Here is a 14,748-nt window from a genome sequence, read left to right as displayed (position 1 = left end):
AATGGCCAGAGTTTTAGCTCTGTAGATTGCTAATATTGCCTCAGCTGGTTTGCCTCCCAACCTTTTTGCAAAACCTAGGATGGCGGCAGCCGATCTTTTTACTGCCGCAGCTTTACTTGAAATTTGTGGTGCCCATGTCCCCTTCTCGTCGAACACCACACCCAGGTATGTAAAAACTTTAACTTTGGATAACACTGAGCCATTACATGTGAGGGTTTTAATGCTGTTCTTACGTTTACCTATTGCCATAACATGGGATTTCTCTATGTTAACTATTAAATCCAAGCTTAGCATAAAAGCCCCAAAAGAATTTAAAAGACGTTGTAGACCATTAGGGGTTCAGAGTCAGAGAGGCTCCGCCGTCTGGACCCAAAACGTGCGCTCTCATACTATCTGGACCGCACACGCCAGTTCCGGGTGGATGCCCAACTCTTTGTTGGTTACATGGGTGTTAAGAAGGGACGGGCGGTGCACAAACGGACCATCTCTCGGTGGGTCGAGTTGTGCATCAAGGCATGCTACTCTTTGGCTAAGAAGGAGCCTCCTGTTGGGCTGAGGGCCCATTCCACTCTGGCCACGGCGGCTACTACTACCCTGGGCCGGGGAGTCCCCTTGCAGGACATCTGTCAGGCAGCTACGTGGGCCTCGCTGCACACGTTCGCAAGACTCTACTGCCTCGACAGCCAAGTCTGAAGGGATGGCTTCTTTGACCGTCCCGTCCTCCAGGACTTTCTGGTGTGATTATTGGTTCGCAGACCCACCACTGGGGTTGGTATTGCTGGGGTATCTATTCTAAGGTAAGGAACCTAATACTAACCCGTTTCTTTCAGATGCACAAGTTACTTACCTTCGGTAACGATATATATGTAAGAAACAGTAGTTAGTATTAGATTCCTTACCGCCTCACCCATCCTCCCCGTTCTGCGAACCGATATCTAGGGTTAAGGTCATCCCCTTTCAGGGCCCTAGTTTCATGGCACCAGTGTTGGTTTTTATCATGGCTCTGCGTTTCTGGCGCGGAAAAGCTGTGTATAAGAACTGACGTCAGCGCGTGAGGGTGGCGTCTAAGTACTCTGGGGACGTCATACCGGCGCCAATGACGACGGACGCGGAGCCGCAGACTACGCCTACCGACGTGCAAGGGTAAATGTAAATGTACAGGAATTTATATAGCGCAAATCACTAACTGGTCTCTAAGCGCTTGCTTAAGGAACCCGTCCTGGTATTCCCCTGTGAGATAACCCCGGCAGGGTATCCGCAAGGTGAAAGCCAGGCATCCCACCGCGAGGGGCCATTGTGGAGATTAAGCAAGCTATTGCCCAGAGTCGCAGAGTGTGAACCCATGAATCGAGTAGGCACTGGAGCGAGAATTGTCGAGTCCATGGACATTTTTTTTTTTTTTAGGACTCAAGACCCCGCCGAGCCGGGAATTGAACCCTGGTCCCGGGCTGACCTCTGCTTCCAGGTCTGCCTACTCTAACCAGTGAGCCACACTTTTCCGTACTGCTACGCAAAAGTTTCCAGTTCCAGTCTGGTGCCTGGGGATATTCTAAGGTAAGGAATCTAATACTAACTACTGTTTCTTACAGATATATCGTTACCGAAGGGAAGTAACTTGTGCGTCAAGGACTGTCTGTGATTCCTCCGCTTCCGTCAGCCTGTGTTCCAACATATCGAGCCTTTCCGCATGCTTATCCAGCCTTTCAGCCATGCGGTCCATCCTGTAGGTTAGGGCATCCATCTTGGAATCTATGGAGGAAATACCACCCTGTAGATTCTTTTCCATCGCAATCAAGAGGCCACAAATGTCTTGGCGTTAATCTTCCGTGGCTTGTTTCTGCTCACCAACACCATCCTCAGGGGTGGATTCGCCAGTCTTTGATCGTTTCAGAGCGAACAACGGTTTAGATTGTGTTCTGTCCACCCGCCCCATCTTGTCTGTACTCGCAAGACCCTCCAGAGGTGAACGAAGCTCAGGCGTGCAAATTTTCGTGAGGCGAATAGCCCAGTTCGGGCACAGGCACTGCAGGGGAGACCCAATCACACCTCAGGCCGATCTACTTCCCTAGGTGATAGGTGCTCCACTCTACGATGCGGCAGCAGGTTATTCAAAGTGGCGTTATTCCGTGCCCCCTGTCTCGCGCCTCCCATGGGGCCGGCCCGCATCATCCTCCTCCCGCCAGGCACCGGCCAGCCACCAAGGAAGGGGTGGGGCAAAGGTCCCCTCCGGAGGGATGCGCCAGCAGCGACCAATACAGTAGACCTCAAATGTTTCTAAGAGCAGCGCTCCTCTGTCAACTTGCCCCCTGCAGTATTATCCGTGCTCTTCCCGTTCAGGGCACTATGCGCTTGTTGTAGCCGACGGGCAGCTGCGAGGGGAAGGGGGGCCGCAGAACAGTTCGCAGCTTCATACCCCCTTCTATGCATGGGCCAAATCGGCTGCGAGTGACACCAGGGAGATAGGGCGCAGGGCGGCTTACGATGTACAGCCAAATACTCCGTCCTAGTGAATAGCAGAAACAATGAGGGAGGAACCACACACAAATCCAGGATGGGGAGAGGGCACAGGGCCCCCACAGGTATCCTCGATGGACCCCCCAGGGCTCACTCACCAGCACTGCCTCAGCCGTCAGCCATCATTCCAGGGTGCTCGGCCTCCTCACTCCTCTGGGTCCCGGGCCCCAGATGTCCGCACAGTCGACCAGTCTTGTTCCCCAGCCTCGGCGTCACCAGGGACAGATGGAGGCAAACGCGGTGTTGTGCAGCAGCAGCGTGTTGGTCTCGCCGCGATATGTGGGCCTCCGGGAGGGTTCACAGGTCTAGGAAGGCGGGGTCGCCCCCTCACCAAGGCTCTCCAATAGGGCCCCTCAGAGCGGGCCCACGGGCCACAAAGCGCCCGAGGACCGCACTTCAACTCCACCGCAGGGACCCCCGGGGCACTCAACAGCGTGCAGCCCGCGCTCTCGCTCGAGCGCTTTCCGGTCCTGCGAAGAGCCGCTCCAAAGGCAACCCCGGGCAGGCCGCCCCTCCTTCAGCAATCGGCCGCGTCTCCGACACGGGCAGCCGCAGTCAGGCCACCAAAGGGGCAGCGCCCTATACCCACTGTCCCCCCCCCCCCCCCCCCCGAGGAATGGGGTCCCCCAGGCAGCAGCAGGCCTCGTGTCTCACCAACGGACAGAGCGCAATCAGGCCTGGATCATCAGCTGGCCACAGCGTCGTCCTGGAAGCAGGTAGGCGAGCTGGTCTTCCCGTGGCCGGCTCCTTGGGGCCTCAGGGGTTCGCTAATCGTCACTCAGCTGTAGAAACTTGGTGCAGCTACAGGATATTAGACGGATGGCGTGGCAGATTGTCGGAGCTCTCGGCTCAAGCGGCCATCTTGGTCGCGAGCTAGCTCCGCCCCCCACCAAGACTGATTTTTAATCCCTTTCTCTGGACTGTTTTTACAATATGTTGGAAGATTGAAGTGTCGAAATGCGTTTTCTCTTGTACTACTTGTAGCGACTTCTGGAGTGTGATATTTATTCATTCTTATAGCTTTCAGATCACGCTTGACATCCTCAAGCAAACCATTTTTACTGACCATTTTGATTTGTGGAAATTACTCCTTGGCTGCCCTAATAAAAGACATAATAAAACCATTGACTTTTTGCCAGTTGGTAACAGCACCTCCTCTCCCTCCCTCTCCACAACATCCAGGCATTATTTTAACCTTTGTTTTTTCTCTGGTTTTCGCGGTTGTATTCTTGACTGCAGATCCTCTAATTTGGTCTGATTATTTGGACCCAGATGTTTAAACTTGTTATGAAATGGAATAAAGCTTAATTAGGGTGCTTTGAATCAGAGTTGTCTTAAGAATCCATCAGACTCGTATTATAGTATTAATGACAGCTGTGTCTGTCTTGCAACTTTATACTAAATGTTGTCAGCACTTTTCACTAATACATTTAAAAGGCTATTGCACAGGATTGGATCTATGTGAGTCCCTCAGGACATTGGATGTAAGAATTAAAATAGAAACCTTTGCAGCATAAAACTCAAAATCAAAACCATAAAGGTTTATTCAAAACGAAAGAATTATTTCAAAAGGGAAAGATTGAAGCAAAGTTAATAAAAACTTACAATTAAAAACACCTTTATACAATTTTCCTTACATTTAGTGCGTAATCAATTCTATATCCTCATTTTAAAACCACATAATTAAAAAGTACTATTCATCAGTTCATAATGGCTAAAAAAAAAAAAATCCTCATTGGCCACAGTTAATCAGTTTCTTCTCCACTATTTCTATAAACTTAGAAAGTCTGCCTGTGAATTACAAACTTTCTCCTTGTAAGCTGGCTATGACTGCTTGTCGACGTGTTCGTATCATTTGACTGTTAATGTCCGACCTCAGCAGCCTCCTACGTTCAAGTATTAAAGCAGGACAGCTACAAATGATATGAGAAATATCTTCTGTCTTGTTGTTACAGAGGCGACACGTCCTCTCACTACTCATCTTTGTCCAAGCAGGGGCGTCTCCAAGAAATTGGTTATTTCCAAATCGGAGAATAATAAACTTCAACTTTGCCCTTTGGCTATTTAAATCTCCTAGATAGCTCTGAGTTTTTAGCATACCGTAGGAAGCAATAATTGTCCACGCATGGTATCTCTTTGCCAATACTTCTTTATCCCTTAACAAGGACAAATTTTTACTGCACCCATTAATTGCTTTATTAAAAGCCACCTGTGAGAGGGGTAAAGCTCCTAACTGTTCCGCCTTATACATGTCTATAACCAATTTGAAATATTCATGGGCCTGCTTATGTTTACTGTCACATATTGCCTCCCAGACCACTGTCATAAGCCAGGAGTTATTATCCCTTCTAAGTTTATGGCAGAATTTAAAATATGCTCCTAAGCGGTTTAGGTTCTGTCGTTTAGGTCCGAACTCAAGTCTGATTTGCACTGGTAAAGCCTGCCGAGGAAGATTAAACAGACGTCAGTAGGTCCCTGTCACTAATTTGTCTATGGTACTATCAGCACATCCTCTTAAAGGTTCTACTCCATATGTGAGAGATAGAACGTGTTTAACTGACATGACCTGTAATATTGGATTGAGGGAAAGCCATTTTAAATTATTCGAGAGTTAATGAATGCTGCAATTAATGAATTATTTCTTCTCTGTAGTACAGCACACTGATTTTTACCCGTACCCCGGGCATCTATTATGACACCCAGATATCTATACTCTGAAACAGATTCTAAGGCAGAACCTTCCATTCTCAATCTAGGTCTTGCAGCTAACCCCCTTGTCACCAGCATTGATTTTGTCTTTTTGAAGTTATTCTTTAACCCATGAGTAGAGGCATAATGAGCACTTTACTAATCAATCTCTGTAACCCCACCTTAGTGTGACTTATTAGTACAATATCATCGGCATACAGTAAATGCGAAACCTTAAAACCTGCCACAGTCGGGGAGTGAGAATTAATATCATTCAGCCCTGACGAGATATCAGCTAAATACAAATTGAATAAGGTAGGGGCCAAAACACATCCTTGCTTCAACCCGTCCCTTATTATAATTTTTTTTCTACAGTACTGTACCCTGTCCCAACCTTTCTCTCTTCCAGGTGTTGGTATACAACAATTGTATCTCTCACAGCAAACAAGGTGGGGAAAAAAGTAGTTCCATTCAAATCGGCGCTGCCGATGCAAAACAATAAAGCCATTTGTGAGAGTTTGTAACATAAGTGTGTAGTGTAGTTCCTATATTCCCAATAGGCTCTGCGCATTGGAATAACAAACAGCAGTGTAGACGTAGGACTGAGGTCATCTAGATCTCTACTGACTATGTTGGACTTAACTAGTTTTGCCAGCTATCTCAGAGGTTACTAGAAACTTTCTCGAATGTTCAGGAAAGGGTTAATCGTCCTGATTTAGACAAGAAGGGATTCGTTTCTGACAACCGCATAAACATGACTACTTTGCTCCCCCAGAATAAAGAGTGTATCTCTAGAGTCGTGTGAAAACAATAGAAAGCTATTTCACTCAGTCAATCGTGCATGCTTAGTTCCACCAGAGTGCAGAGAAATAGAGAGACGGGCGTTTTCAATAAAAAGGTGTCATTTTATTGAGCAGTCTTCTTTCTCATGCAAGAGAAATGAATTGCCACAATTGCAATACTTATTATAAAGTAAAGTGCGTACAGTAAAAGTAGTATTATGAAATAATACTGTAAAAGCATTGATATGGTTTCTTAGCCATATGATACTTAAACTGGATAAAATATATACATACATAAAAACATTGACTAACGAACTCATCTGGTGCTTCTAAGATACGCCTACCCCAGTGTACCTGACCTAAGCCTAATACGTGGGAAGGAGTAAGTAAGTTGCAGTTTTAAGTTAAGTTACGTTTTTGCCAAGTATCGGAATCAAGAATTCTCTACAGTTTTAATCAGCTCCTTACCTTGGTTATAGAATGAAGGAGGTCTTGTATCTCGCTTCTCAGGACTCGATCTCCCAGCAACCCGCGAGGGTGACTTGGGAACACTGGAGCTGGATTTTCTCGGCTGAAGAAAAAGACAGCGTCTCTCTCAGTGCGTCAAGGGGAGGGGCGGTTTCCTTCAGCTCTCATAACAGCTGGGCTCCCGGGCAAGTAGAATGTCGCTCTGCTCCCATCCACCATGTGATTTCTTAAGGCAACGTTGGTATATTTATACCTGAAAGGTGCCAGGTCTGACGTAAGGTTGGACATAAGACGTCACTAAGAACGAACAGTTCTTTCTGGACTCCAAGAGTTCTTGTGCAAATCAAAACAAAAGCAGGGGGTTTTCCCAGGCTGAGGCTTGGTTTGTTTAAAGAACGCGTTGTGCTTTCTAGGAGTCTATGGGAGTAGTCTTGCCGTGTTTTGGACTGCATGGGCTATTACTAAATATGGATATGATTCTTATGCCTTTATAAGGATATTATTTGTTATAACCACCTAAGGGCATGAATCGGGAATATCGAATTAGGGTCCTAGATAGAAATACAACACCCACTCCACGTATTAATGTCCATCATTACTAAATAATAAGCAATATAAACATATAACGATGCATGTGTGTTTTCCAACCCACCCCAAAGTACATAAATTGCATTTGAAATGGTGTATGGTTTATACACGAAAATGAGTATTGGTACTGATCGCTTTTCAAGCAGGGTTATCATTCAGTTAAATGCATATATATATATATATTAGCTGAATGAATTGCGAAAATTACACATGAAATGGCTCTGTATACTGAAAAGAAGGTCGAGACCATTTCATCACATATTTATACGATATTGTACATGCGCTAGAGGCTGAGGTAAATATTGTCTCTAACGTCTCTAAAAATAGAAGCTCTGTTCTCTAAGAATAGGTCTACTTTAAGCAGAGTACCCTGTGCCAAAAAAAGTAAATATTTTGGAAGTGGAAAAATGATTTCGCTTTTTGGGGCAAAAATAGTTCCAAATGTTTTCAGTAGCGTTGTTCATCAAAAACTGAAGGCCGAATTCAGAGTTCAGGGAACGCTGTGTGCTCATTGTTTTTAAAGTTTATTCTCGTTGTTAGGAGAGAACATCATATCAGACAGACTCGCAAAAAATTGGTCTACAACATCGGGTGAAAGTTCGGCCAAGTTTGAAAATACTGTAACTGTGCTGTTCTGTACGTGATTGCTATCATCGATGTTTGGATCAGCAATGCTCACAGAAGGTTGTACCTGTTTGGTGCTGCTTTCTTCTCGTACTTCACCGCCACCTACTCGTAATGGTGAAGTCTCAACGAATGCCGTCATCAGAATAGGTAGCCGCTGGGGACAACACGTTGCATGAGTCGTTACTGGACAAAGCAAAGCGTCGATATCCATTGGTACTGCTGATGGTAGTGTAAGATAGACGTCCAACACGCATTCTTCTCAGCATAGCAGACATCGAAGCACAGGTAAGATGCAATCCTGCCAGATTGGTCTGAATGAAGGAAACCAGGTTGTACTCAGATCTCTTAGCCGGGCCAATCCGAGGACCTTAGTGATACGATCTCGGTATCGTATTGCTAGGATCGTTTCTTCCATCGTTGCTGGAGTCTTGTCTGTGGATTGGCTTGTCATATCGGAGCAGAAGGAACAAAAATAAAATTCCTGCCATGAGTCCCAAAATTAAAGGTAGGCCGCCAAAGACAGAATGGACAAAATTCGGGAAGATGCCCAGAAATGTTTCAAAGGGTGCTAACAGTCCCGAAAAAACTGTCTTAAATACATGTGCGATGCCACTGGTATCAGACATGTTTAAGATTTGACTTAACATTTCTACGAAATGCACGGGGCAATTTGTCGATAAAAGGGTATGTGTCTCTGCTGCTGTCCTTGCAACTTGCAGATCATACATTTCTTTGGACGACGTCAGCGGCACAGTAGTCTGTAAAAGAATAGACTTCATTCTGCTTAAAGTATCAATTTGAATAGAAGAGATATTCACATAAGGCCATATTGCCGCCTCCATGTCTGGATTGCTGTTTGGATACAATACTTGCATAGAGCAAACTACCCTGGAAGTAACAGTTACGAGATAGCATTCTCCTGGCACCATTCCACAACAGCTGTGGTCATTTATTAAAACGTAGCTACCGTTGGAAAGCTCTCTGAAAAATGGTTCTATCTGTGTTGCAGGAGTGCCTTGCAGGTGACATGAAAGGTTATTTGAAGACCCTTCGCAAGCTCCATGCAAGTTAATACCTTGACTCAGAAGTGTACCGCTTAGTGATTTTTTACAATTATTGCCACTAAGAAATACCGCCTTTTTCCCTTCACTATAACATTTGTGTGTGTGTAAGGTAAATCCCAGGTTGATTTGATGTATCCTTTACCCAACCTTTCATACTGGCCTGCTAGTATATATTCTTGGCAATATTTAAACTGGAAAGTTGTTATCGGAATTGTAATTGTTCTGTGTATTATCCATTCAATGACAAGTCTCTCTGACATTGTCAATGGTAATCTCTCAAGTTTTTCAATGCTCAGAATCGTATAGTCTGCTCCTTTTTGTTCCAAACTGATTTGTTTATCAGTAAGGTTAAAGATAGAAAATAATGACGTTACGTTGATTAAACGCCATGGCACGTAGCCTGAACGTAGGTTTTGCAACGTCCAGCCAAGCTGTACAATAGAACGCAATTGGGACTGACCATGTTGTAACATAAGCAAGTCTTGCTTTATTATATCAAAGGCAGATGATACAATGCTGTCCAATGAATATATTCTGGAGGACAGAGTCGTTAACCCATTGTCCACTACAGAAAGTGATTTTCCCAAATTTATACGATCAATTTCTCGTATTTTTTCCGCTGTTTCAATTTGCATTACTTTCCAAGCTTCGTTGTATGCAGCGTATATACCGGCCGCTATGAAACGTTTTTGACGCTGTTTGCGAGGTCCCATTATGAAATCTCGCAAGTCAGCACCTTCTTTAAGTAAAGTCAAGTGTTGCTTAATTTCAGCCAGTATGGATTTCTGTAGCCACTCAAGGCATAGTTTCCCTACACTGTATGTTGTATCTATCCCTGGTTGTTGTCTCTGGGAGTATCTTGGGTCTGGCCTAGTCAGTTCGAACCCCTGTGTTTTGTTCAGGAATCTATCTTGACAGTAATTTGTGTCTGTGGGCCAGATCAACCATTTTTTCCAATCAGAATTTGTTCTATTTTGGTGAAAAATATGGGATACGTCTATTTCCACATCCGTAGTGCTATTACTATCAGGTATGGGCTTCGGAATAGACGGTTTGTTTAAGTCTTTTATCTTAGCTAAGCCAAGATAAGTAGTTTGTTGAATGGTATCATTCAGGAATATTATTTGTTCTGGGATCATGCAGGCTCTAAATAATGATTCTAGACCTTGTACCTGCCAGTCTTTTGTACCCCAGATGGTTTTTGTTTCAATGTTATTTTTCCAGAACTCAAAACCAAATGTAGATATTTTGTCATAATATTTTTCAGAATAAATCAATTTAGTATTTGTCAACATTGTTTTCATTCCTGTTTTGTTTAACATTTTAAAATAAAACGTTTCTGGATCACTATTGTTAAACCCTGAGAAGTATGGAAATTTCTCATAGAATGTCTTCGAGCTGCCTTTTGGCGGAGTTGAACAATGTTCCCATTGATTATAATTAAAAACATTTCTAGGTTGCGCAGATTTATGCAAATAGTGATGACCATAGTGATTGTAACAGTATAATTCTTCATAATTTGATGAACCCTGTAAATAATCATGTTCTGTAAATTTAGCTGACATTACTAAATCTGACATCATAATATTAATATTTTCAAAGTCCCAATCATCAGAGAAAGAAATTGGTATCACAAAATCACTTAAGGAAACCTTAAACTGATGTGGATGCTTTAAGAGCTCAATCGGGCCATAAATATCATAGTCAGTTTTGTCCCATGCTATACCACCAGGTATTGGGTTGGCCGTGATGTTTACTGATGATAGTTCTCTTTTCTCGATGTGAGAGGATCTGTGAGACTTTAGGATCAAGTTGATGTTCTGACTTGCTGTGTCCATTTTACTATATTTTCCATCAATGAATTTACCCAAGCATAAAACCATGATGAGCCAAAGCAGGAGCAAAAGTACACCTAACACAATCCATAGTTCAATCCATGGTGAAATCAGATATGTTTCTTTTAGTTGATCAAAAAGTTCGGTCATTTTTTCTTTGAATGTTTTTGTTGCCGGATTGTCTCCATGTTCACTTGGATCATCGGAAAAGTCATCGAAGTTGATAAAATAGCCAGATGCTGTTCTGTCAATTGGTGGGATTGCTTCCGGATTTCCATTGATCTTTGCCTTTTCTTTTGTTACATTTGTACATTCTGATGCTACATCGTTCTAGATTGGTGTATCTTCACGAACTGTTGCAATTTGGGTTTCAATAGGCACAAGTTCCATGGCTTTGTGGCATAGTTCTTTTTTAATCACTGCAGGTTTATCAAATGTGATTAGTCTCTCAGTTTGAACCTCTTGGATTGTAGCAAAGTTTGGTCTTCTGCAATTTCTTGGTAGTCCACTGGGCCTGCTATTTATTATCGGCCACATGTTTGTGGTTTCACCAGATCGATGGAAACAATTCTGTTTTCCTTTTTACCAGCAAGTGGCGGTAGTATGATCTTGTTCCGCTGACAGCTAAGCCAGGTACTGCTTTTCTGTAGGAAGGCCCAAATTCCGTCTTTACCGCGATCTTTTCTCTGACCAGATCCCCAATCTTCGGAATCCAGACAGGTCTTGCTGGGACAGGTGGTTCTTCAGTGGTTGTTGGCTTAAAATTTATGTTACTTAGACTCTTTCTTGTTTCATTTAAGTCCTGTAAAACAGCCAAACGATCTTTGATATCAAAGGTTTTTTCTTCCACCACTGAAGTTTGACGATCCAGATCCTGGATAATCATTCTAGTACCAAACAAAAGTTCATACGGACTAATACCTCCTAGAGAATTTCTTGGCATGTTATTAAGACTACGTTGAACACTTAAATGTTTGACCCACCCATCACCCGAACCGAATACCTTCGCCATTATAGATTGCTTTATGTCACCGTTTTTTCTTTCCACTACCACATTTCCCTCAGGATGGAAGGGAAAAGAGTACCGCAAAGCAATGCCCTTGCTGGTTATGGCCTCTTTGTAAGCTCGAGAGCTAAACGCAGGACCCTGGTCAGAATGTAGCATGCCAATTGCGTATGTGCCGAGAAAGACTCGCAAATCTTTTATAACAGTTCTGGCGTCAGCCCAGCGCTGGGGTCTACATTTTCAAGTGAATTTTGTCTTAATAATTATGGGGACGCATTTCTCCGGCTGGATTTCTGCGTATAGATCAACAGATGCTTTCTAATAAAGGTGTCCTGGCAATAGTCTGGTCCGGTTCACAACTGCGATCTCTGTTGCAGTCTGGACAATCCATTGCAAATTTGGAAATTTGCAACTCATCCTCGGCCACCAGTATTCTGATTGTAATTCTATTAGAGATTTCAAGATCTCTTGGTGCCTCGGACCCAGCCCATGTGTGCGTCTTCAATCAAGAAAACTCTCCGGTTTGTGTTTGGAATTACTCTATCCCCCACTCCAGGGATTTGAGCAAAAGGAACGGAGTTTGCATTAATTATGTATGTATTACTGAGTGGATAGTTGAGAGGTAATGCTGCATAATCGCCTCTTAATGAGGCTTTTACCGCCAGCATGGTTTCTCCATCTATGTGTTTTTTAGAACGCTTTTTTGTGGCTACGGAAGCTGGTTGAACCGCTTCCGCTGTGGTCTGTTAGCCAATGAATTCCCTGCAACCTGAACGCCATCACGTTGATGACTCGGTGTATGTATCACGTGAGTCTTTTGTAGTTCTTTCTGTAAAAGAACTACTTGTTCCCAAAGCGTTTTATGCTTTATTGTGGCACCTGTGTCATCTTTGTAACCGTTTTTGCTTCATGTCTGCATGTCACTGTTGTATGACTTGACGCAGTAATGCAAATCGCACACTATTAGTGCGGAATTCGCGATCGGCTTTTTCAAGCACCATCTTCAAAGATCTTATTTCAGCTCGTGCAGCTGAACAGTTTCTGAGTGATTCAGTTTTGGTAATCATAGGTCTGAATTTACCAGAGCGCCAACGACCTTTGACAATCGCGCACGCTGCCTTGTAGGATTTTTTATCTACATTGTAGTGTATTGCGAATCTGTCCATATAGATTACGCAGGTATATTGTTCGAGAAGCAGAATTTCGATTGGCAGAGGATATTCTTGTTCATATTCTAGATCTAGTTTTTTCAATTTCGGGTCAAAATAGTATTTCACGTCTTCTGTAGCAAGATAATTTTCCCATTGTATCCATTTTGGATCTAATGCCACTGTATTCAGATTGCGTGGACTTGTTAATGCTTCATGGGCTGATTCTGCTGTATAAACAGTTATTCTCTTGCCTTGGGCTAGGACTCTTTCTTTTGCTACAGCAGTTTGAACCGCAGTTAGATTTTTTTCTGTAGAACTGAATTTCATTTCAGCTTGAGTGTACAAGTGTGATTTGTAAGCTATAGGTACCGTTTCTCAATCATTAGAGGTCAGGTATGTGAATCCGCATCTTCCTGGGATGACTCGAATTACAAGGTTGCGTACGTTGTCGCTAGTTTGCAATTTTGTTTTAGCTAACATGTCTGTTTGTAGTGATCTTAAGATTTCTGTGTGTTTCTGAGTCCAATATATTGGTTTGAAATCAGGTTTTATTAATTCATAGAGAGGTTTAAGCCTCTCTGCATAATTTAGAATGTATGTTCTACCGAAATTCAGGAAGCCTAGTATTGATTGTAAATTTTTCAGCGTTTTTGGTGCTTGGAGTACTGCACACTTCTCTAGGAAGTTGTCTGCCAGGCTTTTGCCTTCACTTGATAATTCATATCCTAAAAATAGGACTGTTAAATGGGCAATTCTTGACTTTTTTTAAAGTTGAATTTGTAACCCTCTGATGCGAACCAAAGTATTATGGTGTTCACTCTTTTTAAGTGAGTCTCCAGGTCATCGTCTGTAAGATAGATGTCATCGACATATGATAATGCCTCATCATCATATATTTGTAGTAACTCTGTTACCCTTGCTGAGAATAATCCTGGGCTATTCTTGAATCCCTGTGGGAGTCGGCAAAATTGTTTTTGCGACCCCATTATTGAGAAAGCGGTCAAATACCTGCTTTCAGGTGCAATGTTTTGACAGAAGAATCCATTAGAGATATCTAATGTTGTTTTATATTTTTTGCGCATTATGTTATTCATTAGTGCTGCACTGTGAGAGTTTTGTACAGCAAAGGTTCTGCAGCAGAAGTTTAAATGTCTGTAGTCCGAAACTAGGCGATATGAATCGTCTGGCTTGGAGACAGGAAACAAAGGGTTGTTCATTTGTGAGGTGCATGTTTCAATCACCCCTTGATATTCAAGTTGATATAAGATCTCCCTGACTTGCTTTTTAGCTTCTTGTTTAACTGGGTACTGCATTTGTGCAGTGGGTTGACTTTTTAACTGGATTTTCTGTGGAGGAGACTCCTCATCCCATCCTACATGATTCTTATATAAAGCTGGAGCTTGGGCCACTGCCCGTTTTCCTGCAAATGTGTATTTTTTATGAATTGGAGTATGATTTGAGAAAGTAGGCATAATCATTTCTTCGCCATGAGGGCACTCCCTGACAAACTCTGGTGGCCATTCTTTTTCAGCTAACAGGATGTCATAGCCTTTAGAAAGTTTCTTTCAAAAGAGACCTTTTATTTTCCTAGTTTTATCTCCCTCTATACGTAATGTTATTTCATGTAGTTTATGGGGCACACTAACTAGTGTCTGCAGTTTCCACCTGAATGTATTCATTCGTGCCCCCTGTCTCCAGAAGATTCATCAGGAACTTGCGAGCTATGGTCACTTCTGCTGCGCTGTCTAGCATTGTCTGGGCCCACTCTCAGTTGTGTCCTCAGAATCCTCTGCATGTTTAATTTTAATACTTGCTACCTTCTTTCTGGGAAATTGTGATTTTTTACTTTGATGACCAGGTTCTTTGTCTTTGGACTTGACGTGCTCTTCCTTGTGTTCTGACCGTCCTCTTCTTTCCGATTTCTGTGAGGAAGTCTGAAAAGAGCGAGAGGGACGTGTATCTATATCTTGATATCTATCAGGACTTTATATCGTCCCTTGCCAATTGAACTAATTCTCTATATGC

This window comes from Lissotriton vulgaris, chromosome 4_1 (genome assembly GCF_964263255.1).
Source record: "Lissotriton vulgaris chromosome 4_1, aLisVul1.2, whole genome shotgun sequence".
In the NCBI taxonomy this organism is placed as follows: Eukaryota; Metazoa; Chordata; class Amphibia; order Caudata; family Salamandridae; genus Lissotriton; species Lissotriton vulgaris.
This window is presented reverse-complemented; position numbering follows the sequence as displayed.